Here is a 21745-nt window from a genome sequence, read left to right on the forward strand (position 1 = left end):
AGTCAAAAGGAGAGAGCTAATTGAACAACTATTGGAAATATCTAATAATAGTTCTTCAGACGAAGCTAACATTGATTCATTAGCCAAATAAGTTGAAAAACTAAATGGTGAAAAGCTAAAAATGAGAAGAGAGTTAGAAGCCCTAACTATCTGCATGAGTCAAGAGCTGGAAGCTAGGAGGGTAGCTAAAGACCTTGTTAAAGAGAGATCATGAGATTGCCAAGATCAAATGAGAGAATGCTACTTTGCATAAGCATTGGCATGTGGAGAAAGAAGAAAAAGAGGCCTTGCAACTAGATCTTGAAATGGCTTCCTCTGAAAGAGGCTCTTTCAAAACACAATGAAGATCTTACCAGAGAACTCATTAAAGCCAATGGAAAGCTGGAAAAGTTCAACAAAAGTTATACCATGTTTGATGAACAAATCCAATCACAAAGGATGAAAGGTGATACTTCTGGACTAGGTTTTAACACATTTGAGAAAGGAGAGTCTTCTGGTACAAAGAACAACATTCACAAGGACAAAACTACTCCTAAGGCTAACAAGCCTACTGGTAAGAAAGTTTTTGAACCTGTTTGCTTTGTCTATCATAAGCCTGGACATACTACAAATGTGTGTAGAATCAAACCCACTGGAAATACTATTGGGATCCAAGAACACTGAGACAGGGGTGGGGTGAATCAATGTTCTACCAGTATGAACAGTTTTTATCATTTTATACCATACACATATAAACTAGTAAACAAATAACTATATAACAAGAAGCAAATAAACCATCCACATAAATGAAGACCATAACACACATAATTTATATGTGGAAAACCTCAAAGAGGAAAACCCATGGTGGGATTTGTGACCCACAATATTAGTTCACTAGCCATATGAAAAGATATTACATATAATAGGGGCTTGCACATGCAGTAAGGCATATTGTCTAGAGCATATTGCTCATCACTAAAGAGCCTCACTGACTACAAGCTTTCTGCTAAAGTAAACTACTAAAAATGAACTCAAGAATGCATTTGCTATGCCAAATAGAGTTTTGATTATGTCTCTGATTTGTACTGGTTCATAAGCCCTGAACTACTACTGGTATCCCTTCTCCTCCAAGAATGCTTTCCAAGCTATCTATAGATCATTCCATGATATAACATTCACATATAAAATGATCTCCATACATATATTTCACATTATAGAGTTCTGCTATAAAATCCTCTATCCACACATTTCATATATGTCAAAATAACCTAGCAGACTGACCTATATACCTATTACAAACAATATGCCTTATGTCGACTTACAAAACATTTACAAAAGATATTCAATGTCAGCCTTGACAATAATTACAAAATGATTTATTAAGTAAATCCTCCTTGATGTTGGCTTCCAATGAAGTATTGATGTCGGTGTTGGTGCTGGTGCCGGTGTAGCCCTGAATTCTCCAAAGCTGGTATCTGCTGGTATATGCCTCCTAGTGCCGGTATATGACTTCCATATGATCTTTTTGCCATCAACAAAAAAAATGAATCCAATGAGTGTCAATTGCCAACAATCCCCCCCTTTGGCATTAATGTCAACACTCATGTGAAAAATGGATTCCCTGCTGGTATGCTCCCCCTGAGAAATACATTCCATTTGATATCCTGATATCCTTCCCATGTGTTTTTATCTGATATTCTCTTATATTTTTCACATATATGCATACTCCCCCTTTGACATTAATGCCAAAGACTGGTGAAAGAACTGAAAGAATTTCAGAACAAATGAATACTGTTAGTTTCACTGGAGCTTAATCATCTTCAAGATTTCTAGGTATGTCTTTTGCAATAATTGAAGATATATATCCTTGTCAGTTTTGAAAGTATCAAAAATGGATGCTAGTCCATTTAGTAAGTGGGCAAGTGTTTCCTTCTCTTGGATATCTACCGGTGTGGGTTTAGCTATCATGTCCATGCACTCTCTCTTATGAACACCCAATGAATCTAATCTAGGACTTACCAGTCCTCTTAGATTTCTTGCTATTCGCATGATTTTATCTCTCTCCTTCTCAAAAGAAAAAAAATTGGTTCTCCAAGGACAAAATTTGTCCATCAACAGATGTGGCCAGTGCAGTCAATCCATCAAAATAATTAGCAATTTTAGCTATCTTATCATATAACTCCTTTAATCTTCTATCTACATTAGCCATAAGAATTTCTATGTTACAACACACTCTGTAGATATTTGTACATTGTTTTAAACAAACCTCAATAGGAATAAGTTTGTCCTTAATTTTCTTCTTCTTTGTTTCTATAATCTGATCAAAAGCTATTTTTTTAGCTGCTGTGAATTTATCCAAAGCCCATCTATCTGCAATCTACCTTAGAGATGGACAATTGTTAGAGATATGCTCTATTAGAGTCTTGAGCTTGCCAGAAGGGCTTGCTCCATCTTCAATCTGACAGTTAGGTATTAATATATGCAACACTATGATCAATTGATCAATTATTCCTTTATCTATAGTACCTTCCTCCAGTAATTTCTGAGTAGCCATCATCATCAATTCAGTTGGACTCAATTTCTTTTACCTTGTCCATCTCAACCTCTTTTTCATCGGTGGCTTCGCCACTTGGTACAGTGTCAGTTACTGCTGGTGGAGTATTATCCACAATATTTACAATGTCTTGTACATTGCCTTGCTAAAAAATGGTCTGCGCTAGTACAAACTATACACTCTCCTTAACTGTCGGTTGTGTCTGAATATCTATAGTTACTATCAGTTGTGTCAAAATTGGAGTTGAACTACCCAAAATACCTTTCCCCTTTGATTTGTCAGGAATGGTGGAAGTTGTTGCCCATGCAAATTCTTCTTGAGATGTGAGAAAATCTGGGTTTTTCTGAAATAATTTGCTCCATCCCTTGCTAGTCTCACTTATCACCTCATTTACTCTCCCCATCATAAGGCTTATTTGTTAGGATTTACAACTGAAAATTGTCCTTGGTTCAAATGCTTCCATAAGAGTTTCATCAGTTTTTACCATAAAACAGATATCAGTGGAATGCTTCTCCATAATGTTCTTTGATATTCTCTCCCTTTGCCTCATGTTTTCTTGAAATATCATGAAATACCCCCAAATTTTCTCATCACTTTCGGTACCAAGACTAGTGATTTCTTCCTTGATCTGCATACCTACCGGTATGTCATGAGTCCAACACTTCTTCCCTAGATTGGGTAGCTCATTTAGGAAGTAAAGAATTAAACAAACAATCAAATTTCCATATCTAAAAGTTCCTTTCTTGATTCCTTTGATCTTACCAAGGTTCAACATCAATTCACTCCTCATCCATTCACATAAATCATACTTTACATTATTCCTTAGCATTTGATATGCAACATGAATGCAAGAACTAGCAACAAAATTCAATCGGTTGGATTGAGTTACCTTGTAACCTATTATCATGCTTGCAAATTTTACATCAGTGTTGGTGATTGTGTTAATCCTCATTGATCTGTTATTAGGAGTAGCACGGGTGAGTTTTTCGACCTCTGTGTTGGAAATCTTCTTGCCAGGTTCTTGTCTGACTTTGGGTAAGCCGATGACTACTTGAATATCCTCCTTTGTGATCATGTAAGGCCTATCTAGCCAAATAAATTCATTGTGAACCCTACTCAGAATGTATCTGATAACCTCATCTTTGAATTTCGGTATGTACAGAATATCGGTTAATCCTAGATCCTCAATTGCTTTGTATTCTGGTTTGATGGTTCTGGAGTCTCCTAGTACCATGGATTGATACATTCCTTTGATTTCTTTTGTGCCCAAATCCTCCAAGGTGCAGTGAATGTATGCCCTCACATCTTCAACATACATTATGCCATCAGGAACCCTAGAAAATGATCCCACAAAATCTTCCTTTTTAGCAATTTCGGGAACCTCCTTAAATACTGACCTTAACCTATCCTTGACTTTGACAATGGTGGGATTTGCAATGAAAGTAGGAGCTGAATATCCAAATGCCATTTTGAAAAATACCTGAAAGTGAATGTCAGTGGAAGATTGAGTGCTTCAGATAACTTCTTAAAATCCTTTCACAATGCTTTTGCTTGCTCTTAACGCACTTTTTCTTTGCTCTGAATGCTTGGTGAGTGAAAATTATTTCACTTACCCCCTTTTATTAGCAAATAAAACCCTAATTTTTTGTAATAAATGCTTCACCAACAACCCTATGGATGTTGGTTTCACAGTCATGTGCTGGGTGAACCTTCATCGATGATGATCACAACTCTCTAGATCTCTTCCAGGGTAATATGCAAAATTTAGCAATGAATTTGCCAACCCCTAAGGCTTATGCCTCAGTTATTGGTGGAATTTCCTACCTGTGGAGGAATACCTTGTTCTACTGGTGGAGTTACTTGTGTAGATCCATCTCCACTTGGTTCTTTAGATTTTCTAACCCATCTCTTGGTGTGATCTTGTTGTATTTCATCTACCTTCTGCTTTCCTTTCTCATTATCTTTATCATTATTAGCTGGTTGAGTGTTGCTTCTGCAATACTTAGCAATATGACCTATTTTGTTACATGCCTAACATGTAACATTGTTCTCCTGAATTGCTTTGACATATCTAGTATCATTTCTTGACCTAAAATGATTAGAAAAATATCCAAACTTTCCACATGCATGACATTTAACATTCATTCTGCAATCTTATGATCTATGACCATATTTCTTGCAATTTGTGCATTGACCGGGAACAAAATTGTAGTTTTGATTTTCTTTATTTCTACATTGTTTAGCTATATGCCCAAATTTGTTGTAAAAAAAACATCTACCATTGAATTTATAAGCATTAGATTGCCTTACCGATTTCCTCTATTCTGATGAGTTCTGCATACCAGTTGTTCGATCTTCATTTGTAGTACCGGAGATTTCACCTTGTACAAATCCAAGTCCTCTAGAATCATCAATCTGTCTTTGTCTTTTCAATAAGTCATCCAACTGTGCAACACTGATACTAAAATTTTCTTTATACTCACTTGCAGTAGTTAGATAATCTTTCGGAGTAGTTATTTGTCTTTCAAGTTCTTGTTCATTGTTTCGGGAGTGTGCCAAATCAGTTCTCAATAGATTATTCTCATGAGTCAATCTGCCACATTCATCAAATTTGATCTTTAGAGATATAACAAGATTATCTTCCTTCTTCTTTCTATCCTCAATATCTTTTGATAACCTCATAGTCAGATCTTGGATTTCATTCTTCATGAGAATGTTTGCTTGGCTTAGTTTTTGACATTGTTCCTTAAGAGCATTCTTCTCCCCATCATCTAGTTTTTGCAAAAGTTATTTTCTCTTGGCTTGAGCAGATGATAACCTTTCTTGCAGGATAAGAATAAATTCATTTGCAGAATTCAATTCTTCTTGTAATTTCAAGTTCTTCATCCTTTCAGCATCACAATCCTCAAGAGTCATCTCAAGTTGCTTCTCCATAGCCATGTTCAAAGATTTTGGTTTCAGGATCTTCCTCAATCTATTAAAATTATTCTGAGGTACTAGGCTCTGATACCAATTATTGGGATCCAAGAACACTGAGAGGGTGGGAGGTGAATCAGTGTTCTGCTGGTATGAATGGTTTTTATCCTTTTATACCATACACATATAAACCAGTAAACAAATAAACATATAAAAAGAAGCAAATAAACCATCCACATAAATGAATACCATAACACAAAATTTATATGGGGAAAACCTCAAAGAGGAAAAACCATGGTGGGATTTGTGACCCACAATATCAGTTCACTGGCCATATGAAAATATATTACATATAATAGGGGCCTACACATGTAGGAAGGCACATTGCCTAGAGCATACTGCTCACAACTAAAGAGCCTCACTGACTAAAAGCTTTTTGCTAAAGTAAATTACTGAAAATGAACTCAAGAATGCACCTGCTATGCCAAATAGAGTTTTGGTTTTGGCTCTGCTCTGTACCTATTCATAAACCCTGAACTACTACTAGTATCTCTTCTCCTCCAAGAATGATTTCCAAGCTATCTATAGATCATTGCATAATATAACATTCACATACAAAATTATCTCCATACATATATTTTTCATTATATAGTTCTGCTATATTCTCCTGTTTCCACACATTTCATATATGTCAAAATAACCTAACAGACTGACCTATATAACTATTACAAATAATATGCCTTATGTTGGCTTACAATACATTTACAAAAGATATTCAATGTCGGCCTTGAAAACAATTACAAAATGATTTATTAAGTAAATCCTCCTTGATGTCGGCTTCCAATGAAGTATTGATGCCAATGTTGGTGCCGGTGTAACCCTGAATGCTCGAAAGCCGGTATCTGTTGGTATATGACTCCTAGTGCCGGTATATGACTTCCATTTGATCTATTTTCCATCAATGACAACAAAATGAATCCAATGAGTGTCAATCGCCAACAAATACAAGTTACAATGCAAATACTAGGTATGTATCTAAGAGATTTGAAGGTCATTGTTTCACATACAAGAAGTATGGACATAGATCAGTTGAATACAAATATGGAGCAAATAATCTGGTACCTCACATTAATCCAAGACCTAACGACAACTAGATGAGAACCTATGATAACCGGGGTAACATGAATTGGCAAAGACCCTATGTCAACCGGTTTAGTCTATTTGAGATGGAAAAGTAACTAATGCCATTTGCACCATTTGTAACAACTATGGTCATGTGGCTATGATTTGTAGAAGAAGAACTGGAAGAGGCAATGCAGGACCTTGGAGATCATCTGGAATGGCTTTCTATCATTGTGATAAACCTAGACACATGGCGAAGTTCTGTAGAACCAGAAAGAACAAACCGATTAATCATTCTAATGATCAGAAAGGAAAGAAGAAGTTAAATGTTGAGGAAACTAGAGAAGAGATTAACTGAATCTGGAAAAAGAAGAGTGATGATGTACCTACAGAGGAATCCAATCCTTCACCTAGTGTGGAGAATCTTGCACAAATGAATTGAGCCTATCAATAAGGCTAAGGGGAGCATAGCGGTAAATCTACTTCTAGACCCCTTGAAAGATGAGAAGTAAGAAAGTTTAAATTTTGAGTTGTTATGTGTGAAATCTTGATATCTTTTGTCAATTGGTTTTTCAAAATTTATCAACCGATTTTACACCTATTAATATTGTATACATCGTTAAGCAGTGTATTAGGGTTTGTAACCCTAGTGGTCGAGCATTTAATGCAGTAGGTAAAAAGGATAAAAGCAAGTTTTACTTTATTATTTTTACCCTAAATGCATTCAAGAGAGAATTCTTGAGCACTTGCAGAGCAAAGAGAGAATTGATAGCTGATAGTTCTAAAGATAAGTACAGATGCCAAGCTAATAAGATGAGAGGGGGCGGGGTGAATCATACAAACTTAATCTTCCATAATGACATCAGATTCAACCTCGGTAACATATACTTTAGTAATATAACCAAAACTGCTAAACATGCAAACTCAAAAGCATATAAACATCATAACGCTCATAACACTAGATTTAACGTGGAAACCCAAATAGGGAAAAACCACTATGGGATTTCAGACCCACTAAGAAATATACTCTTCTAGAGTATGCTCAGTTAAAAGCAAATCCTATTAAAGATTACCAAACACATTGCTAGATGTGACCCAGTTAAGGGATTTCCCTTAGATTTGTTAGGATCTTCACCTTGTTAGAAGTGACCTTGTTAAAGGATTTCAAACACTCAATCAAAATGTCACCTTGCTAGAGGGTTTTACAAATAAGACTGTTAAGTCCACTCGGTTAAGAGATTTTCTGTTACTTCACTAAATAACAGTAATAAAAATCTATTTGCAACTTCACATCTAGAATGCTAAAGTAGATTCTTATTTGCTCAATATAATATAGACATAGAACTAATCTTGTTCATTTGTTGGGCTCTATACTCTGTTATTCAAAATAGATCTCCAAACTTTTGTGCTCGGTAATCATTCTGTAGCATCCCTGTGCATACACTTGCGTGCATTCATTGTTTATCAACAGTTCCCTATTTATAAACAATTTTCCAACCGCTTAATCTCCTTGATCACATTTCCCATGATCAATCATAGCCATCAGATCTTCAAACTTTGTCTAGGTTCAATGTACCTTTCGATCTGAAAATGTTTTACCCTGCCTCAGAAATTGCATACATTTCTTGGAACTTGTGCTAGGGTATTGCGGTTCAATCTAAGCTATAGATCTTCCTGCCGATTTTCCTTTGCCATAGATTCTTTAACAAACTTCATTTACAACATACCAATCATTTAATCATAGCCAACTCATCAGCTTCCTTCATTAAATAATGCATGTAATCATTTAATGTATTCTGTTATTACTCGGTTGCAACTCGGTAAATACTAAACTTCACTCGGTAGACATTCTGCCTTCATTAACCGATAGCGATAACCTTAGGGTTTACCAACTAGGTTCTTTGCTCGGTAACATAGTATAGTATTAACCTTTCAAACAATAACATATGTAGGATATCAAAACAATCTAATCATCATGATCTCATCATTGTCTAACTCAGTAATAGTGCCATTGAATAACTTATTTCTCCCCTTATTCATCATATTCTTTCTGTGTCTTTTACCGACATCTTTATACTCATTAAATCATACCTCTCAAGATATGGCAATATCATACTAAATTAGAAAATCAATTTCTTGACATCAATGACAAAATAATAATATTAAGACAGTAAACATCCTTAATTAGTTATATCCATAATCATCAACAACCTTCTTAATATCCTTATTGAAATGCCAACAATCTCCCTCTTTGGCATTGATAGCAAAACCAATTGATTTGACCTAATTGATTCGGATTGCTGTGAGATTCTAAAATGCTGAAATGCTCTCCTTCTGTCATCAGAATTCTCCCCCATACATTAGTCTTCTCCTCTTCTCCAGTCTTGCTTTTCTTCTTTTCTCCAGTCTTCTCCAATCTTCTCCCGTCTTCTCTAGTCTTCTCCCCCTTTGACAACAATGCCAAAAAGTAAAAAACTTAAAACATAATTTCTTCCTGTATGAAGTGATTTTCTGCTGTTATGTGTCAACTTTAATCTCAGTTAGAGCATTTATGTCTTCAATTCTTGTTCCCTATATTATTTCTTGTACACCTTTAGAAAACATCCTAAAGTGTGTAAATCAGCATCAACTCCTAAAAGATATTATGTAGAGTCATCGAATTGATGCTTTCACTGAACTCGGTCAGTGAGTAGAAGATAGGGGTAGGACCCCTAACTTACCTCTGAGATACTCAAAAGTGTCCCTTGGTAGTGGCTTGGTGAAGATATCTACTATTTGTTCCTTTGTCCTAACATACTCCAACACCACTTTCTTCTCTTGAGCTTCTTCTCTAAGATAATGATATTTGATAGAGATGTGTTTTGTCTTAGAGTGTATAACAGGATTCTTTGACATTTTAATGGCGCTAGTATTGTCATAGAATATAGTTACTGGCTTGGTAACTTTCTCATTTATACCTTCCAGTAGTTGTTTGATCCATGCTATGTTGGTGCAATTTAATGCTGCAGCAACGTATTCAGCTTCTGCTGTTGACTATGAAACACATCCTTGTTTCTTGCTAAGCCAACTCACTAGTCTTTCTCCTAAAAAGAAAGCTCCTCCACTTGTGCTTTATCTATCATCAATGTTGCCTGCCCAATCAGCATCAGTATAAACTTTTAAATCAAAATCATTCCTTTTCTGATATACTAAGCCATAATCCTCAGTGCCTTTCAAGTATCTAAAAATTCTTTTGATTGCTGTCATGTGTGTTTCCTTAGGATCTGCAGAGAATCTTGCAACTATACCTACTGCATGTGCTATGTGTGGCCTGCTGTGAACAACATATTGCAACTTTCCAATCATGGATCGGTAAAGTGTCTCATCAACAGATGTAGATTCATCATTCTTTGATAGTTTATAGTTGGTAGTCATAGGAGTACTTACTGGTTTTGAATCCTCCATTCCAAATTTCTTTAAGATTTCCTTTATGTACTTGGATTGAGTAATGAAATTCTCATCTTTCATTTGCAGTATCTGTAATCCTATAAAATACTTTATCTCACCGATTAATGACATCTTAAATTCTTTGCTCATTTCATTTCCAAAGTTCTTACATAGAGAGTCATTCCCACAAAATATAATATCATCAACAAATATGGCTGAGATCAGTATTCCATTTTCATCATTCTTCATGTAAATATTGCTATTTTCACTTGTTCTTATAAAACCAATGATTAAATAAGAGTGCAATATTTCATACCATGCTCTCGGTGCTTGTTTCAAACCATATAAAGCTTTGTTAAATTTACATACCCGATCTTTATTATTGTCTTCAGCAAATCCTTCAGGTTGTTCAATAAAAACTTCTTCTTCTAATATACCATTTAGAAATGCAGATTTGACATCCATTTGATATACCTTGAAATTCTTGTAAGCAGCATATGCCAACAATGTTCTTACTCCTTCAAGTCTTGCTATAGGTGCAAAAGTTTCACCATAATCAATTCCTTCTTCTTGGGCATAACCTTTGCAAACTAGTCTTGCTTTATTTCGAATGACCTCTCCTTTTTCATTCAGCTTGTTTCTGAAAATCCATTTCGTACTGATTACATTTTTGTCCTTCGGTCTTGGGACCAGTGTCCATGTGTCATTCTTCTTGGTTTGATCAATCTCTTTTGTCATAGCATTTATCCAATCTTCACTGTTAAATGCCTCTTTCACTATTCTCAGTTCAAATTCAGATATTAGACATGTGTTCTGACTTAGTTTGTTCCTTGTCATCACTGGATCGTCCTTATCTCCTATAATCTGACTTGGTGCATGATGTCTTCTGACATATTTAGCTAATACAGGCTCGGTAGACTCTATATGTTCTTCTTCAGCACTCGGTAACTGGATATTTTCTTCATTTCCTTCTGCAGGTTTCTTGGTAGGACTTTTCAGTTGAACATAGACAAATTCATCACAATCTTCTCGTTCCTTGGAATTTCCTTCATCATTTCTTTCTATAAATTCATCAATTTTCCCATTTGCACTTTCTACTATTTTGTTAGATGATTTGATCAGACATTTAAATGCTTTACTTCTAGAAGAATAACCAAGAAATGTTCCTTCTTCACTTTTCTGATCAAACTTGCCATTTCTATCATCCTTGTATACATAGCATCTACTTCCAAAGATTTTAAAATAACTTACATTAGGTTTCTTGTCATACCAGATTTCATATGGTGTCTTCAAAGTACCTTTTTTCAGTTGTACTCGGTTCAGGGTGTAAACTGCAGTGCTTATTGCTTCTCTCCAAAATGTTTGTGGCACTTTCTTTTTAATCATCAGGGTTCTGGCACAATCCACAATAGATCTATTTCTTCTCTCAGCTATTCCATTTTGTTGTGGAGTTCTCGGTGTAGAGACTTGTCTTTTTGTACCATGATCATTGTAGAATAAGTTGAACTCATTAGATGTGAATTCTCCTCCTCTATCTGATCTAAGACATTTCAGTTGTCTTCCTATTTCATTTTCAACTCTTTCCTTGTACCATTTAAACATTTGAAAAGCTTCAGATTTTTCTTTTAAAAACATTACTGACATCATCCTTGAGTAATCATCCACAAATAATATAAAGTATTTATCACCATAATAACTTTGAACTTTCATATGACCACAAAGATCAGTGTGCACAAGATCTAAACTTCCCTTAGAAGTGTAAGACTTACTTGTAAAGATTGATCTTGTCATTTTACCCATCTGGCATCCTCGACACATAGCATTCTCAGGTTTTTCCAAACTCGGTAGACCTCTTACTCGGTGCTTCTTGCTTATTTTGATCAGATTATCAAAATTTACATGACAAAACCTTTTATGCCATAACAAGGTATCATCTATCTTTGCATACAAACATTTATTCCAAGTTGAGTGAAGGTGAAATGTTTTGCCTTTTGTTTGTGTCCCGGTAGTAGCTAACTTCCCATGCTTGTCATGAACTTTGACAATTCCTTTTTGAAATTCTATTCGGTATCCTGTATTGTTTAGCTGTGCTACACTCAACAAATTATATTTCAAACCTTCAACCCAATAAACATCATTGCATCTTGCATTTTCAAGAAGTGTTATGGATCCTTTACCTCTTACAGGACATGGTGCATCATTACCAAATCTTACATAGCCTCCATCATAGTCTTCTAACATAACAAACTTGTGTTTATCACCTATCATGTGATGTGAGCATCCACTATCTATGATCCAAGAATCATTAGTATTTATGTGAGATATAAGGGCTTTTTCTTCATACCTTTCCTTATCTGATCCATCTTTGATAGCCACATAAACTACTTCCTCTATATCAGTTTCATCTGATTTATCATCATTGGATTCCTCATCGACTATTAAGCATGACTTTCTATCTCTTCTTCTAAAGTCTCAGTGTCCTCTGTAATGATTATCTTTCTGTCCATCATCTCGGTAATCTCACTTTTCAGTAGAATCTTTGTCAGGATAGTTAGAAGCCATATGTCCTATCTTATCACAATTGAAACATTTCAAAGGTATTTCTCCTTTATACTTACCTTTGCCTCTCGGTAACCTTCTAGCTAATAGTGCTTCAAACTCTTCTTGCTTTCTGATTTCCTCATACAATTTGTGTACTTCCTCCATGTTCTTGCGAAATCTTTCACTTGCTCCACTATGATCTCCTTTAGTGTATTTACTCATTCTATCATTGTAATCATCAGATTCACCAATATGAAAAGAACTAAATGCAGATTCAACTTTATTTATCGATGACCACTATTATCAAAGTTACTTAACTCAAATGTATGTAGCTTACCAATAGTAGCATCTAAAGAAACTGGCATATTAGGTACAAAACTCAATTCATTGATTGCAGAGACTCGGATTGCATAATCCGGTAGAAGGGTTCTTAACAACTTACTTGTTATATCCTTTTCTTCAATAGTTCCACCCGCTCCTTTGATTTGATTGACAATCTCTTTTGGTCTTGTACTGTATTGGGTTATGTTCTCACCTTCATTCATCCTCATAGATTCAAGTTGTCCTCTCAGACTATCCACTTTTTCTCTTTGAACATGTTCATCTCCTCCATACACAGATATGAGCTTGTGCCACATTGCCTTTGCATCATTGCAGGCTTCTAGATCATTAAACTCTGAATCGGTCAATGCAGATGTTATTTCAATCATTGGTTGGATATGTTCTTGCTTTGCTTTTATCTCTTCCATAGTCAATGGATAGGTCCTCGGTGTGATGAAATCATTCTCCAGATAATATACAACATATTCTCCAACTCCTGATAGGTGCAGCTTCATCCTTTTCTGCCATGTAGAGAAACTTGACTTGTTCAGCTTCGGTGCATCCCTCTTATACATCTTTGGATCTTTTCTTCAAGTACCTTTAAACTTTTCCTTCTAGAGTCCAAAGCTCTTATACCAATTTATAGTTCTGATACTTAAAGATAAGTATAGATGCCAAGCTAATAAGATGAGAGGGGGGGGGGGGGGGGGTGAATCATACAAACTTAATCTTCCATAATGACATCAGATTCAACCTCAGTAACATATACTTCTGTAATATAAGAAAAACTACTAAACATGCAAACTCAAAAGCATATAAACATCATAACACTCATAACACTAGATTTAATGTGGAAACCCAAATAGGGAAAAACCACTATGGGATTTCAGACCCACTAAGAAATATACTCTTCTAGAGTATGCTTGATTAAAAGCAAATCTTGTTAAAGATTACAAAACACATTGCTAGATGTGACCCGGTTAAGGGATTTCCCTCAGATCTGTTAGGATCTTCACCTTGTTAGAAGTGACCTTGTTAAAGGATTTCAAACACACAATCAGAATGTCAACTTACTAGAGGGTTTTACAAATAAGACTATTAAGTCCACTCGGTTAAGAGATTTTCTGTTACTTCACTAAATAACAGTAATAAAAATCTATTTGCAACTTCACATCTAAAATGCTAAAGCAGATTCTTATTTGATCAATACAATATAGACATAGAACTAATCTTGTCCATCTGCTAGGCTCTATACTCTATTATTCAAAATAGATCTCCAAGCTTCTGTGCTTGGTAATCATTATGTAGCATCCCTGTGCATACACTTGCCTGCATTCATTGTTTATCAACAGTTCCCTATTTATAAACAATTTGCCAACCGCTTAATCTCCTTGATCACATTTCCCATGATCAATCATAGCCATCAGATCTTCAAACTTTGTCCAAGTTCAATGTATCTTTCGATCTGAAAATGTTTTACCCTGCCTCGGAACTTGCATACATTTCTTGGAACTTGTGCTAGGGTATTGCGGTTCAATCTAAGCTATATATCTTCTTGTCGATTTTCCTTTGCCATAGATTCTTTAACAAACTTCATTTATGACATACCAATCATTTAATCATAGCTATCTCATCAGCTTCCTTCATTAAATAATGCATGTAATCATTTAATGTATTCTGTTATTACTCGCTTGCAACTTGGTAAATACTAAACTTCACTCGGTAGACATTCTGCCTTCATTAACCGATAGCGATAACCTTAGGGTTTACCAACTAGGTTCCTTAGGGTTTACCGACTAGGTTCGTTGCTCGGTAACATAGTATAGTATTAACCTTTCAATCAATAACATATGTAGGATATCAAAACAATCTAATCATCATGATCTCATCATTGTCTAACTCAGTAATAGTTGCCCATTGAATAACTTATTTCTCCCCTTATTCATCATATTCTTTCTGTGTCTTTTACCGACATCTTTATACTCATCAAATCATACCTCTCAAGATATGGCAACATCATACTAAATTAGAAAATCAATTTCTTGACATCAATGACAAAATCATAATATTAAGACAATAAACATCCTTAATCTGTTATATCCATAATCATCAACAACCATCTCAATATCCTTATTGAAATGCCAACAATCTCTCCTTGTCTGTTATAATTCCAAATGCCAACAATAGCTAGTTTTAGTCGAATTTGTGCCATGATTTGCATGATTGAAGCTAATTCAAAGGTTAGTGAAAGTTGAACTATGTGCATTTGAGAAATCAACCGGTAACTAAGGCAGCACGTGTGAATTGAGGTATTTCTTTGTAAATCCCATTTTGAATCTAGTTTATCTAAAATGGCTTCATCATCTAAGCAAGTAGAGAGGTTAATGATCACATCAAAACCTATGGAGGTTGTAGAATCGAAACAAATTGTGTCTTATAATGCTTTATCTCAAGTTCCTGACAGAGTCATTGTAAAAGGAGATTTGTCTAGCTACATTGATTGCAAAATTGAAGATTTAGGATCATTGTCAATTTATTCTCAGTTGAAAACCCATTGCGATAAGAGTGGAAAGATTCAACTTGAGTATATTAGGGTTTATGAGAAAGGTTTTCATAATGTAGCTTATTTTCTTGAGGATTTTGAAGAGGAACATATCCGAATCATTTTGAGTTGTGTTCATGGTGAGAATATGTATTTGGAAAGAACACACACTATAACCAAGGAGGCTATTCAAGCTGTGACTGGTTTTTGGTCAACCGGTGAAGTGCCTAAGCTAAGACAAATTTCTAAGGAGATAGTAACCACTTTAACCTTGTCAACCTTTGATGGGCATGCTTTTTCTATTAATAACATTAAGGACCCAATGGTTAAAATAGCTACTATGGTTATAGGCCATCGGATATTCTATTCTAGTAGAATGAACAGTGTACCATCTGTAGCAATGCATACTACCTATAAAATAATTGTTGAGAATGCAAATTATGACCTTTGTGAGGCCATAATAAGTCAATTAATGTTGAATCTATAGTCAATCAAGAAGGGTAGGAGTCAGAAGTTCAAGTTTGGTTAGTTACTGATTGGTCTATTATTTTACTTTTAGAATTTCCTACTGAGAATTGGTGATCTAGAATGGTCTAAAGACCTACCGGTAATCGCTCAAATCAAGAACAACATTAAGGCTATTAAGAACACCTTCTCGGCCGCAATGAACAAATATTTCAATGAATTTCAGAAGAAAATGAGTATGAGGGTAAGGCTACCTAAGTATGTGGTGAAATTTTTTGCTAAGGACATCATTTTCATAGTCACCACTGATTTTTGTGTGATGGAAGCTATTGAATTGAGAGAAGATGAAAGGAAGAAATGAGATGTGAAGTCAATTATGACTTATTGATTGGTTATGCCAATAACCTGTTGGCATATCTAGTGGACAAAAAGAAGAAAATAATGGATACTATTGAGGAGCAAACTGCAAAAGCTGAAACCAGTAGTGGTAAAGGAAAGAAGAAAAAGGCTGAGCAAGCGTCTCTGGTGACAAAAAGTACTAGAGTGACATGAAGTGTCCAAACCAAACAGGAACTAGCACCTAAGGTATACATAAAGAAGCAGACTACAAAAAAGAAAAGAGGTCGACAACTAATTCTTTAAGAAGAATCTGATGAAACTGATACTGAGAAAGAACCAAAGAAGGTAAAGGCAACTGGAAAGAAGTCCAAACCAATTGAAGCCACATCACAATAGACTATTCCCATTAATACTTTATCTTACAAGCCTATGACTAACTTTGAGAGAATGGTAAAGACATTGGGAAGAAATAGATTTGATAATGTCAAAGAATATTTTGATTTATTTGATGAAGATCAGAAGGAATTGTAGCTAGGAAATGTGGAAATCATCAAAGAAAATCAATATTAGTCTAGTTCAATCACAAAAACTAAAATGCAGTGATAACAATCCTAATTACACTCAATGAAAACATGAAAACAAGACATCAATTCAAGATTGAAAACTAAGCAAACCAAATGCAGATGTCTCCTTCATGTGGCTCCATTGTCCTTCTTTCTCCTTCAAATTGCTTTATTTTGTGGATCTCACCTTCAAGTGCATGAGTATAATGTGAAAGCAAGATTGACGAGACGAGAGCATAAGGGTACTAGAAGCGTGATTGATTCAACCAGGTAGGGGCTTTGATTGAAGAAATTCATCCAATTTATAGACAAATTGGATAAAAGATCAGATTAGCATGAAAGTGATTCGAATGGAAATTCAAATCAAGAATAGCAAAATTATGACATGTGTATGACAAATTGCTAGGCAAGGATTTATGACAATTTATGACAATTTATGACAAATTGCTATGCAAGGATTTATGACAAGATTTTGAAATAGAAATAGACATTTAGGAATTTAGGAGAAATTAGAAAATTAGGTTAGAAATGATGACTTGGAAATTAGGAAATTGATGAAAATTAGGTAAATTAATTAATAATTTCTCATTCATTAATTAATGTACAAAAATAGGAGGAATTAATTAGCCAATTAAATAAACATTTAATTGTGACAAGAAGACTTAGGATAAATAAATAAATTATTTATCCTAAAGAGAAAATGGAGAGAAAATGACAAACAAGGTTAAATGAATAAATCATGAAACCCTAGAAGATAAATTAGAAATGCAAGGACGACAATTAGGTCTTGATGTAAGATTGATTTGATGTCAATTCGATCATGATTTTGAATTAATAAATGACTTGATTGATAAATGCACCAATTGACATGATTGAAGAGGAAAAGGATCGATGACAAATCGATCGCAAAATTGACGAGATTGAAAAGGGGACAACGATTGATGACAAATCGATCGCAAGTTGACAAGATTGAAAATAACAAGGATCGATGACAAATCAATTGCAAAATGATAAGATTGATAAGAGGACAAAACCCTAATTAGGATTGATGATGTCCAAAATGATGACAAATGAGCACACACATTGATGTGACAGGATAAGATCGATCAAAATCATGACTGAAGATTGTTGTCGACAATACCAAATTTGATAGTGAGATAAATAAAGAATGCAGAAGAAGGACTCGATGCTCGCAAATGATAAAAACCAAGTGCGTGACATAGAAGAAATGTTAATGCGATGCAAAAACCCTAAAATAAGGCAATGCGCAAATGTTAAGGTATGATTCCGCAAGCATTGACCATTTTTAGGTGTCTACATTTTGCCCCTCTTTGAGACAATGCGATTCTAAGTGTTGTTTCAAAGAACAATACTGAAAATGTCCCAGACACTGACAATGACATATGCATGCCCCCTCGAGGAATTGGCCGGAAACATGTAGAAAAGAGGCCAATTGATCGATAATAATGATAGAAAATGATAGGATCGAACGGACTGACAATAGGGGACCGGATGCATGAAGGACAAGCAATTGAAGGTACAAAAGACCATGACCAACATAAGATGGAGAGGGTGCACATCCATCTATGCACTGACAAAGATCTATAAATGAGACAAAGAGAGTGAAAATTGCTCATTTGCACTAGCCAAAGAGGAAAATTTGTTGCTCTGGAAAAGGACACTTGTAGAGAGATGGCGAACATTCCAATGGAAGATCACCTCAGAGAACGTGTACGCACCTATAGATGACCAAACGATGCGGGAGCAGTGGTATGTGTCTCAAAAACCCATATTGTCAATTTGATGAATTTGACTTGCTTGCGGGACATTGCGGGGCCCACAGGGGATTCAGAAACTGACTTCTGCGCTTGTGTGAGCGCATCCTGCGCTTGAGTAGGGTCTTCTGCACTTGTGTAGGGTACACAGGTGCAGTTTGTTGCTACACAGGCGTAGGACTTAGCACACAGGTGCAGTTGTGCTCTGGCAACCCTAATTTGGTCAAAAAATGGCATGCGAATGATCCCGAAAAGTGGGATAAGAATAGGATAGGTCAGAATAGATAAAGAACACCCTGATTTGGCCATGAAACAAGGAAATGCAGCCCGTAGGAGCAAACCCTAAAACTGACAAAATGTGCCCCAATTATGATGCAGAGTCGACAGTATCCATTGATCACGCGGGAGAACCGACCTGATTGCTTCATGTTATGACATAAACTCAGGAGCATAGACAGAGATACATTAGCAGGACTTGGGATATACTATATCACATTCATGCCCGAGATTAGGGCAAACACAGGACTGCTTACCACATTGGCAGAGCGATGGCATTTGGAGACTTCCTCATTCCATCTGGCAACTAGAGAGGCGACTGTGACGCTAGAGGATGTATGGTGTATCCTCCGCATTTCGATTCATGGAGAGATGATAGAGTATGACCCAGTGACAGGGAGAGACGCTTTGTGCAGATTATTCAAGTGCGATGCAGATGATCTGGATATCATAGAGAGGGAGATTGGCTGGGAGACCATGGCATCAGAGTATGATCAGCGATATGTGGTGATAGCTGTGGTGATAGCATGCCTATTAGTAGGAGACAGATGAGGACATGGATTCCCTATTGGATGGGGAAGAGTGCTAGAGTGGATGGCGGCAGAGGGGACTGTGTATGCATGGGGCTTGCTATGCTATATTTTCAGCTGCATCAGATAGCATATCAGGGAGTGCAGACTTTAAGCTGTGGAGTCACATTGCTACAGGTATGGGCATTTGAGCACATAGCCATATGTCGACCAATTGCAGAGAGATAGGTATTACCACACCGACCATATGCGTACTGCTATGGGGGATCACTGAGATAGGGTCCTTTCAGATACATATTGTATTGGCAATACGAGCTAGACAGATTGAGAGAGTTCACATGGAGGCCATATCTTGATTGCCTTGGATGGTCAGATGATAGTGATGAGCTATCGTATTGCAGACAGGAGAGGTACCTGATTGGGCGACCAGTGAATTGCCAGAGAGTGATTGAGATGTACCTGCTAGAGAGAGTCAGACGACAGTTTGGAGAGAGGCAGGATGTACCCAAAGGGATTGCACACTTTGCCCAGTCTCACAGAGAGACGAGTCAGTGGGGGAGGATGATCCAGCCACACATAGCCTATGCTGACTTCACACAGCTACAGCGGAGATAGTGGGATTGGAGATCAGATGTGGTGGACGTCGGGACAATAGAGGAGTATAAGCGATGGTTTGCACGACTACGGCCAGTGCCATTGACAGATCCTGACATTCCAGTACCGAGGAGATAGGAGGACTTCCCACTCGCTGGAGAGGATGAGGACAGAGATGAGGACGAGGAGGATGAGGGTGGTGATGAGGATGAGGGGGATGATGAGGATGGAGATGATGAGGAGGATGATGATTATGAGCCAGATTCGGGCAATCAGGAGTCATTGTAGGATATACCCATAGAGCCAGAGACAGCTAGGATAGAGGAGATGGAGATGTGCAGGGCTACCATAGCAAGTCAGCATGCTCATATTGCGACATTAGAGAGACAGAATGTGATCTTGAGGACAAAGCATGATCAGTTCAGAGCAGAGATAGCCAGACTTGCAGCGGCTCGAGATACAACAATAGCTCAGGCATAGCGAGAAGAATAGAGAGTCACCGAGTATATTGGATCACTTAGGGATGCCAGTGCATGAGAGATGGCATAGATGTTGGTAGAGACCAGAGAGGAGATACGCCATTGGAGGACACTATATGAGAGTGCAGTTCCACTAGAGCAGAGAGCAGCTTCATATAGGGCACAATCGAGGACAGAGAGCAGGGCACGCTCTCGGAGGTCATTGAGCAGCATGGGGGTGAGTGGACCTATAAGACCACCACAGCCAGGACCAGGAGGGACATCATCTCTGAGACATGGCAGGGATGAGGAGGATAGAGGGAGCACCCAGTGACAAAGGCACATGCTCCTTATGACAGACAGTTGACATTATGTAATTTGATATTATATAGTCAGCCTGTGGGCCATACTTAGGACAGACAGTCCAATTTTGTACTCTGATATTATTTTGATATATGATATGATATGCATCGATATGATGGGATGCAATGTGTTATGACTTATAGTTATTTTCCATGTATTGATGTCTTATGCATTATTTATGTACCATTATGGAACATGTATGGATACATTTTTATGTGTTTTTGATGCATGAAATGGATAAAATACTTGATATGATGTTTGATATAATGCAAATGTACTAACCAAATGGATGCAAGATGCAGCTTATGTGCTTTTGTGTGGAGATCGGAGGACTAGACTGAACTGACTACCCAGACTAACGGAAGAAAGGTTAGTAAGAAGAAATGAGACAAAGGATAGTTAGAGGCAAAGAAAAACTTACTTTCACTAATGCACTTTGTAGGTGAGAACCTTTATTTTAATGTAGCAAAATGGATGCGTAGCATCATGGCATTGAAGGCTAGAGCTGAAATGCAACCCTTTTTTGCAAGAGATAGACACATCGCAGACAAACAACAATCACAACAAAAAAAGAAAGGGACCATGAACCATCCCGGTCACTCTAAATCACTCAGTGACATCATCGAGCAACATAGGAACATGATCGGAAATAAATCAATAAATGATAAGACTCGCTAATTCCAACAAGTCAAACAAACATCTTGATCTTCATTGTCAAAAGTTGAAAGTGTTGATAGGACGATCACGCTGTCTGGTTTCAGGGAATGTGGTACCCTGTCTAAGACAGGACACAGTCTAGTTTCGAGTATACCACACCCTGTATAAGACCCATGATAGTGGTGACAAGGAAAAATGATTGTGAGGTTGATTGATATGACAATTTTGATCAGTGTGAATGTCTGGTTTGATTGAAAAGTTCATCTATGAATGCATGATTTCATTAAAGCACAATGTGTGATTGCGTGTCATTGGAGGTATGCT

Source organism: Cryptomeria japonica, chromosome 3 (assembly GCF_030272615.1).
Source record: "Cryptomeria japonica chromosome 3, Sugi_1.0, whole genome shotgun sequence".
Taxonomy (NCBI): Eukaryota; Viridiplantae; Streptophyta; class Pinopsida; order Cupressales; family Cupressaceae; genus Cryptomeria; species Cryptomeria japonica.